Source organism: Varanus komodoensis, unplaced genomic scaffold, assembly GCF_004798865.1.
Source record: "Varanus komodoensis strain SLA01 unplaced genomic scaffold, ASM479886v1 scaffold119, whole genome shotgun sequence".
Taxonomy (NCBI): Eukaryota; Metazoa; Chordata; class Lepidosauria; order Squamata; family Varanidae; genus Varanus; species Varanus komodoensis.
This window is the reverse complement of record NW_025335344.1, coordinates 29936-40339: the sequence shown is the minus strand read 5'-3', so window position 1 is coordinate 40339 and position 10404 is coordinate 29936. Positions and strand designations below refer to the sequence as shown.

Here is a 10404-nt window from a genome sequence, read left to right as displayed (position 1 = left end):
TCTTGTGCAGTATAAAAACGTAACAAAGGCATTTCGAGAAAAGAAGAATACTGAATTTGTGGGGTGGAAAACGCCTCTGCCCCACCATTCAAATTCAGTGAACTCCCTTCCACTGAAAATGTAGCATGAAATTCCTCTGAACAGGGCTGCTTGGCAAATAAAAATGAACAAATCAACGATGAAAGTAAGCCAAAACTCTATCCAACTACCCTCCGCACCCCAATCTCGTGTTTTCCTGATTTAGCATCTTTCTTTGCATGCTGCTTAGGGAAGAGGGCAGTGGGAAATGCAGAAATAGGCTGATTTTTCTCCTGCGGTGTTTTTGTAAAAGCCTTTCTCATTGTGCAAACTATGCTGCAGGGATTGTCTTTGGCCAGGGGACCAGCTTAAGAATCCAACTCAGGGTGCTAATTGGTATGTATAGATGCACATTTAGAAACCATTATTATTATTAACTAGAAAGACAGCATCTCACCGCAGTGTGAGAGATGAGGATGAGGTGATAGGATGGGACTGGGAATCTGGGTTCTAATACCCCCTCAGCCTTGGACCATCGCTCACTCTCACCCCAACCTACCTCTCAGGGTTGTTGTGGTGAAGATCATGGCACTGTGAAAGCTGCCTTGGGGTACCCAATAGTATTGCATTTTAATAGTATTATTCTATTTAATAGAATAAGAACTATGATTGATAGAACTATTATTTAATAGAATAAGAACTATTTAATAGAATAAGAACTATTTAATAGACAAGAACTATTAATCTGTTTAATAGAATAATAGTTCTTTTCATAGTTTTTTAACTTATCTTTACACTGGAATGCTATTTATGTATTTAAATTTTTATAGGCTGATGAATAACCTGATGCTTTCTAACTGGCATAAAACAAGACAAAACATTACTATTTCTAGTAACATTTTTTAAAGCAACTGCTGCTAGTGAAGGAGATCTTAAAACAGTCAGTTGTTGAATCTGAATTGGACCAAACCTGCCTTCAGTTACAATAGGGTTGGAGAACCCCAGACCAGAGACCAGAGGTTTGCAAGCAGAAGTGAAATTCTCTTGCCTCTGGCCCTGATCCAGCTTTCCATGGTTCCCCATCTGTTCATGTGCCTCTTGTTTTCTGTAGTAAGTTCTGCTCACTTATGAAAAAGCCTAGTGTTCAGAATGAGACGAAATGGGAAATCTTCTTAAAGCGAGGAAGGAACTAAACTTATGAATGGGAGAACGAGGGATTGAGAAACCTAAAATGGACATGTCCAGCACCATGGTGTGGATTTATACCATGGTATATAGTTTCTATCATCTGCACAGAGTAGCCCAAAGAAACACTGCAATGTGGAATTGAACTGCTTAAAACCCCGGAAGCTTCTATGTTTCTATAAGTTCATTCGGCATTAAAGGGAATCTAGTGTCTATCCATCTCGTTGGTTTCAGGTGGACCTTTTAGTGTTCTAGCTGTTGCCCAGATACATTCAGTGCTCTTTGGCTCACAGCACAAACATCCACACCCCTACAAGTGAGTAAACCTTACTGAGTTCAGTGGGACTCACACCCAGGAAGGTGGATTTCAGAAAGCTGGAGAGGCACCAGGATAGCACATACCTGGGCCTCTCCTGCCACACCAAGAGGCCCCTTTTATCTTCTCCTGACCTTGCACCCCCAGTTGTGAAGGAGCAGTCAGTGTAGTTCTTTCCTCCAAGGGGTCTGGAGAGGGGAGGTCCTAGCTCCAGCTCCCAGCTTTGAGATTGGAGCACTGCCCCCAGTGTGGGATCTGAGAAATCCTATGGCCCCTCCAATGCAATCAGGGGCCATAGGATACATTTCTAGGCAACTTTAGCAGTTCACCCCTTAGCAAAAAGCACAGAGTGAATACATAGCAGGTCTCAGTCGCAGTTCCTGCTGCAGTTTTTGTAAAGCATTTTATCACGGTGTAAACAATGATCTGGTATTTGGTCCAGGAACCAGGTTAACAGTCCAACCAGGTATGTCAGAAGCTATCAGATTTTAGATGTGGAAGGTTCTCTTGTCCAATGTAGGATCTAACAGTACTAGACAAATATCTAACTCATCTCACAGATAGCTATATTTATCCACAGCTGTGATCCTACCCACACCTGCCGGGGAATCAGTGGGTTGATCCAAGGATTACCAAAGCTGGTTCAAATCTAATGTGTGCAATTTACAAATGCAAATTAGATAGCCTTGCATTGGTATTTCCCACCTGTCAGATTCCTTAGCAGGAAGAAATTGAGTGAGGGGATCCTAGCAAGTTTGTTGTTGTTGTTGTTAGTCACAAAGTTGTGTCCGACCCATCGCGACCCCATGGACAACATTCCTCCAAGCCTTCCTGTCCTCCACCATCCCTCAGAGTCCACTTAAGCTCACACCAACTGCTTCCGTGACTCCGTCCAGCCACCTCAATCTCTGCTGTCCCTTCTTCTTTTGCCATCTATTGTTCCCAGCATTAGGCAAAGCTTTTTTTGCTGTGTTGGCCGGGAATCGAACCCATATCAGCTGCTTGGAAGGCAGCTATGCTCACCACTATACCACCAACACGGGCGTTTGCTTGGTTTCCCAGAATTCCTTTTATAGATCCTAGCAAGTTACAGAGTGTTATCTTCTCTCTGAGCCCAGCTGCCCTGCAAGCCTTGGGAATGTGTAATAACAAAATAGAGTTATTTATTTGTATAATTTCAGTGCAGTACATTCTGAGACCAGCAAGTATTGCTAAGTAGATAGATACACACATGCAGACATTTGGAAGGATGATGTGTGAGAGAGAAGGAAGGGAGGAGACATGAAAGAGAACAGAGAAACCAAGTGTAAGATGTCCCTATTCCAATAAATCTTTCATTGGGTTGACCTCAAATGGCAATACTTTATTCTGCTTATGAACTGTGCTTGTGAGCCAACTAGGCAGACACAGAGAACATAAAAGGGATACTGTAGAGGCGGAAGATGTGCAGGAAAGGGCGATTCAAATGGTCAAAGGGCCACGAGGACGGAGGTGATGAGGAGCTACTGGATTTGCTGACCATGTGCGTCCTCCTTGCCCAGGAGTGCCATCCACCAGCTGCTGAGGAGCTTGGGCAGGCGGAGGTCTTGCCCCCATCCTGCTTGGGGGATCCTGGGGGCAGCTGGTTTGTCACCATGTGTGCAGAGTTCTGGACTCGATGGACCTTGGGTCTGATCCAGAAGAGCTGTTCTTATGTTCTAGAGTAAATCTTGGATGGGGAAAACTTACAACATCTGGGATTGTTCAGCTTAGAAGAAAGACAAGCAAGAGAAGGCATGATAGAGCTGCACAAAATTATGCATGGAGTGGAGAATATAGGTTGGGAGATCTGCTCGCATCACTCCATAACTTGGGGTTATCCCATGAAGTTCATTGCAGGGAGGCTCAAGGCAGATAAAGGAAAGGTCTTCACAGGGTGCACAAACTATGGAATTCACTTTCTCAAGATGTAGTGATGGCCTCCAGTGATCACGACAAAGGGAAATGGACAAATCCATGGAGGAGAAGGCTTCCCATTTCCACTTGTCCTGATGGCGACAGGGGACCTCCCATATTGGAGGCACTATGCAGATGAATTTGGGTGAAAGCATGAATTTGCAGCTGCCCTTGTGGGTTTCTCATCGGCAGATGCTTGTCCACTCCTATGAACAGAACATTGGGGCAGGAACACTCCTGGTCTTCTTTGGAGGACTTTATGTTCTCATGTTCTTCGCAATGCTGGCGCACTCCGATTTTTCTGTTGACACAGACAGGAAGAGAATACTTGGAGGTGGAATGAGGCTGGAAGTGTGTCCTATTAAGAGGTAGGGGAGATGGATAACATGCATATAATTTCTGGAAGACAAAGTTGGTAGGTGCTGGGATAGATCTATTTGGTGTTGTTCAGTTCAGATGGATGCTTTGATGGCCTCCTTAAGCTACTGGTGGTGCCTGCACCAGATGGGTTTTTGTAAGAGTCTGTACTGATGTGATAATGACTATGATGAGTTCATCTTTGGGTCTGGGACAAGGCTGACTGTTGAACCAAGTAAGTGAGCAAATTTGAGTTCATACCTTGTTGCCTTTGGATGAGATGATTGATTTAAGGTCTTTGTTGTGAGTTGAGTATTAGTTGCAACTTAGTATTTTTCTGTACATGACAGAGGACATCTTCCCCAGCTTTGTGCCTTCCAAATGAGTTAGACCACAGATCCCATCATGCCCAGCCAACATAGATAGCTGGGGTTTCTGTCAATTATACACATCTAACAATTTGGGGAAATTAATCTTTCCTTTTGCCAGTATTTGGCTTCACCTCCTCATTATTTAGTAGCTACCGAGGTGATGATTTATTTGAACAAAAAAAAGGATAAATGCAGAGCTGGAGATCTACAGCATCAGCAACTACATGGGTAAATAAAATTAGAATACCAGAGGATGAAATTGGTGTGCACAGATTCAAAAGGGGGGAATTAATTAGTTTCTCTCCTCCAAACACCCAGCTGTACACAATCCCTCTGAAAGCTTCTCAAGGGTGTTGCCAGGATGTTGTGTGTTTGCGCAAAGCTCTCTGCCACTGTGTATTATGGAGGAGCAGGCATACTGACATTTGGAAGTGGAACCCAGCTGAGAGTTCAACCAAGTAAGCCATCTGAAAAAGTTCCCCAGGCTTTTATTGTTGTTGTTGTTGTTGTTATATTTACCTCTTGCTTTTTTTTCCTGCAATGAGCCCGAGGCTGCTCACAGAATCCCCCTCTTCTTCTAAAATGCCCATCTTAAAAATGCCATCAAACTTTGAAATACTGGGAATAAAAAGGTTTAGGCCTGGCACCAAAATCTATAAAGTGTGGGTGCCAGGCATACTTCTCTGGGAAGCAGGTTCCAGAGCCAGGATGCTACCTCAGAAATGGAGCTTCTCCAGGTAGTCCCTCTTTTAACCTTCTTCAAAGAGGGCTCCTGAAGAAGGACCTCCATGCAAGATCTTAAGGCTGGGGCAGATATCTATGGAAGGAGACAGTCCTTCAGATGTCCAGGCACTTGTTTAGCGGCAAAGTTGTGCCCAACCCATCATGACCCCATGGACAACATTCCTCCGGGCCTTCCTGTCCTCCACCATTCCCTGGAGTCCACGCAAGCTCACACCCACTGCTGCAGTGACTCCATCCAGCTACCTCATCCTCTGCCATCCCCTTCTCCTTTTGCCATCTATTGTTCCCAGCATCAGGCTCTTCTCCAGGGAGTCCTTCCTTCTCATTAGGTGGCCAAAGTATTGGAGTTTCATCTTCAGTATCTGGCCTTCTAAATTGCAGTCAGGGTTGATCTCCTCTAGGACTGACTGGTTTGATCGCCTTGCGGTCCAAGGGACTTGCAGGAGTCTCCTCCAGCAGCACAATTCAAATGCCTCAATTCTTCAGAGCTCAGCCTTCCGTATGGTCCAGCTTTCACAGCCATACATTGCAACTGGGAAAACCATCGCCTTGACTACACACACTTTTGTCGGCAGGGTGATGTCTCTGCTTTTTACCATACTGTCTAGATTTGCCATAGCTTTCTTCCCAAGGAGCGCACATCTTTTAATTCCTTGGCTGCAGTCACCATCTGCAGTGATCTTGGAGTCCAAGAAAATAAAATCTGTCACTACTGCCATCCAGGCACTAGAGACATTCAAAAAGAAACTGAATAGCCATCTAAGTGGGGTGGTGTGAATTGGTATACTGCAACAGCAGGGGGTCAGACTTGATGGCCTTCTTGTCCCCTTCCAATTCTACTATTCTTTGTTTCTGAGTCTTCATATTTACCTACTCAACAACCCTGTGAGGTAGCTGAGGCTAAGAGTCAGTGACCTGTCCAAGTGCACCCAGGGCTCTTTGATGGCCAAGTGGGGGACTTGGAATGTGAGTGTGTTTGTGAATTGGCAAGTGTCGTTGTTGGATGTGTTCTCTTGCTTTCTCTGGCATTTGGGACTGAGAACAGGGCTTGTCCACAAGTTTGCAAGCAGAAGTGAAATCCCCACACTGCCCTATACATGTGATGCAGTTTTCACACTGGAATAAAAAACGGACAATTTTGGATGGGACTTTGACTGGAGGGTGGAAGGCTGAGCATGGATTTAGTGGCATCTCCAGCCACAAGCTACCTGGCCCATGTTTTTGCAAAGCTTTGCATGGCTGTGCCTACAGCATCCGCAGCTGAGAGATTTAATTTTGGAAAGGGGACGCGCTTAATCGTCAGTCCTGGTATGTAGACAGAATTAAATCCCCTTGCTTTGCCCAACCCTAAGGCTAGGTGGCCTGGGACCATGGAAGGAGTTAAGAGTTTGACAGCAGTTACTTCGCAAAGTATCTAGACAGCTTGTGGGTCTACAAATGTGGTTTGGGTTTAGAAGTACGTTCAGGAAACCGGTCCTTGGGAGTGGGACAAGGCTGGTTGTTCTGACCCAAGAGTTTCAGTGCTTCTTTTCTATTGTTTAGTGTGAAACATAGAAACTGAGCGAGTCAGAAGGGGTCTCCCAGGACATCTAGTCTGACCCCCAGCTCCAGCTGGCTCCTCTCATTCCTTTGCGGTGGAGAAAGAACTGACATAACTTTGCATCTCATCTTCCCTGCCACTGTCAGATGTTTTCCCCATTTCTGGCAAAATATGACATGTTAACTACACATGTCCCTGAACATAGGTGTTTCTGCTTCTCCATGCCAACTTTTTCTTAGATAGAACAGGTAATCTGCCAAGGTGACATAAGTCTCCTTATTTTTCTGTTCCTTATTTTATCAGCAGCAGAAGCCAGTCGAGCATCCTTGTCCAAACCATTTGGAAAATGCTAGCTTGGAGAAGGCTAATCCAGACCTTCTTCAGTTAAGCATCTTGATTGCCTTTAACAACTTGACAAGAGGCAGAAAATCAAGAGTGGCCTCTTCTCCACTAGGAAGAACATCCATTGAGTGGCCAAAATATTAATTAATTCTCAAACTTCTGTTATTTAAAACAGCGAATTTCCAGCTTTTTTTATGATGCTTCTAAGAGTTGGGCTAATTTATAGTTCAGGTTCTTCTGGTGTCTTTGATCCACGTGTGTTCCTCATCGAAGACCTTGCATTGTAGAACTAAGGTTGTAATTCAAATATCCTCTCAGGAGCTGTTAGGGCTACTTTTAGTCCAGGCCGATGAAGCTCTGCAAGGCAAATGGCTTGGATTTAATCAGGGTAGAATACTCCTTGAACGATTCGTACAAAACCTCGGTAAGGTTAATTGAAAGAATTCAATGGATGCTGCTGCTTAGAAGGGAACTGAAGTAGATGGAAAAGGGAAGGAGAGCAGGCAGTGTGAGAGAAGGGATCTCTCAAGTAGAAAACCAAGTCAGGTTTTTGTAGAGTGACATAGCACAGTGCAGTATTCTGGGAGCTACGAGCTCATCTTTGGAAGAGGGACAAACCTGAAAGTGAGCCCAGGTATGTGCAAACGAATAAGATATGCGCTGTAATATATGTGGAAGCCTGCACACACCGGCACAAAAGCCATGGCACGCCAGCTGTTGTGCAGACCAGGTTGCGCTAGTCTGGGTCTAGAGCATGGCTCTAGAGCATGGCTCTATGACCAAGCTAGTGCTGCTGGCGGTTCTTGCAAAGGGATGTCTCAGAGTGGATAACAACCAAGAAAAAGCCATCTTTGGATCCGGAACAAAGCTCATTATACGAGCAGGTAAGAGTTTGGAATGTGACGCACCATGAAGCACCATTGGTGTGTGTCCTGGGATGGTCTTGAATGTCCGGATTTGCAATTACACAATTGACCCATCAGCCCATATGTTCCCCAGCAATAAAGACACTTTCCAGACCCAGTTTAATATTCTTCTGCAGCCCTGCTGGTTCAGGAGGCACTCAAATCAGAGTAAAAAAGCACTAAGCTATTTTCTTTTATTTATTAGATTTATATCCCACCTTTTTCTTTCTTAAAGAATGCAAAGCAGCATTGATCTTCTGCTTTTGCTCTCAATCACAAGAACAACAGCCCTGTGAGGTAGGTTGGGCTGAGAGTCTGTAACTGGCCCAGTCGGCTCCATGGCTGAACGGGGACTCGAACCCAGATCTCCGGAGAACCAGCCATGCACTCTTAACTACTACACCACACTGGCTCCCAATTAGAGGGGAGTCTGAAGAGGACATCCAGTCTAGACCAGTTCTTTTGCTTTCTTAGTACAGGGAATGGCCCCGATCCTGCAAGCAGAAGCAGGCAGTTGCACAGTACGAGAGAAAACTTCTCAAAGACAGTAATTAGCAACTTCCGGCCATCCAAATGGTTGCTTTGTTTTCACTAGAGGAGATTGCATGGCAGAAGCCTTTGGTGGTCCTCAAAGCAAGGACGGTTCAGTTTGGGTTTGGATGTCTTTCAAAGCAGGGGGGTCTGTGTCACATCCCCTGAATGGACAACATTTTAGTGGATGCCCAAAGGGATAGGAAATGCCATGCGCAGGCCGGGTTTTTGTAAAGAGCAATGCAACTGTGAGCAGCAATTACGGCTCAATGACTTTTGGGTCTGGTACAAGACTTGCTGTTTTGCCAAGTAAGTAAGAACCTGGGGCAAATGGTTCCTTTTACATTTGCCGGTGCGTGTGTCACCGGCATGGTGAGCGGACGTTTGGAGAACAGAAAACAGTGGGGATGGGGAGAAGAGAGAAGGGTGCAAGGAAGCTCAAACAGTCTCCAGAAAAGCTGTTGAAGTCTCCTTGTAATAGGGTTCCCACCAGATGTTGTGAATTACAACTCCCATCAGCAATACCTGGTGTGGCCAATGGGCAGGGCTAATGGGATAAATTGTCCAAAACGTCTGAAGGGGAGTAGCTGGAGGAATGCTGGACTAAACCTCGAGGGACATTGGACCAGGCATACATAGCCCCACACGTTTTTTTCTTTTTATTTATTTATTCTTTTCTCTTTCTCTCTGTCTAGCTCGCTTGCTCTACATTAAGTGACTTAGGAGTCTCTGTTTTTGCTGGTGTTTTTGTATCTGGAACAAAAGTACTTGTCCTGCCATTTACGTTTGCTTCATTTGATTGATGCAAGGATCCTTCCTTCCCTCCTAGTAATCAAAAGCCAAGGAGATCTGAAAGTGTAGCTCCAAGCTGATGAGGCAAGGACTGGAGGAGAGAGGTTGGCTCTTAGACAGGATATTATGGTTGCCTGAATGCAAAAGTCCGATGGCCTGTGGCACATGTCACAATAGTCAGCTTAGAACTTGCTGGGGGTTGAACTCATGCACATCTTGGGGGAAAGTTGGTCCTCCCTTTTGCCAGGCTGGAAACATGGGGGGAGGTGAGTTTCCCCCTTTTCCCAGTATTTTGCTTCACATCTTCTTCATTCAGTAGCTACGGATGTGATGGGGACAACTGCAATAAAAATTCTGCAGGATTCCACAGCCTGAGAGCTGCAACATCTGTATCTAGGGGATGCTATTTTTACAAATAAGATTCGAAGATGGGAGAATGAAGCATTATGTATGAATTTAGCTGAAGGGTACTAATTAATATCCCTCCTCCAAACACCCAGCTGCACAGCACATAATCCCTTTGAACTTTTCTCAAGGGTGTCCCCAGGATGTTGTGTGTTTGTGTAAAGCTCTCTGCCACTGTGTATTATGGAGGAACAGAGAAACTGATATTTGGAAGTGGAACCCAGCTGAGAGTTCAACCAAGTAAGCCATCTCAAAAAATCCCCCAGGCTTTAATGTTTTAGTATTATATTTACCTTTTGCCTTTTTTCCTGCACTGAACCCAAGATGGATCACAGAATCCTCCTCCACCTCGCCATATTTACCTACACAACAACCCTGCGAGGTAGCTGAGGCTGAGAGTCAGTGACCTGTCCAAGTGCACCCAGGGCTCTTTGATGGCCAAGTGGGGGACTTGGAATGTGAGTGTGTTTGTGAATTGGCAAGTGTCATTGTTGGATGTGTTCCCTTGCTTTCACTGGCATTTGGGGCTGAGAACAGGGCTTGTCCACAGGTTTGCAAGCAGAAGTGAAAGTTGCTTGCCTCTGGCCCTGATCCAGCCTTCTGTGGTTCCCCATCTGTTCATGTGCCTCTTGTTTTCTGTAGTAAGTTTTGCTCCTTTATGAAAAAGCCTAGTGTTCAGAATGAGACAAAATGAAACGGGAAAATCTTCTTAAAGCGAGGAAGGAACTAAAATTCAGAAGGAAGAATGAGGGATTGAGAAAACCTAAAACGGATGTGTCCAGCTCCGTGGTGTCGATTTATACCATGGTATATAGTTGCTATCATCTGCACAGAGTAGCCCAAATAAATACTGCAAATGTGGAATTGAACTGCATAAAACCCCAGAAGCTTTGGAGTTTTCTGTGAGTCGTTAAGAGCTCAGACAGAGACCGCTCTCTGCCTGGGTTTTTGTAGAAGCATTTT

General features: G+C 45.0%; 1 non-coding gene across 1 annotated transcript; it reads right to left on the bottom strand.

Moving 5' to 3' along the window:
* Positions 1 to 2487: 2487 nt before the first annotated feature.
* Positions 2488 to 2559, bottom strand: TRNAG-UCC. The gene has a single exon. It is a non-coding gene; the product is annotated as a tRNA-Gly (tRNA).
* Positions 2560 to 10404: the final 7845 nt, after the last annotated feature.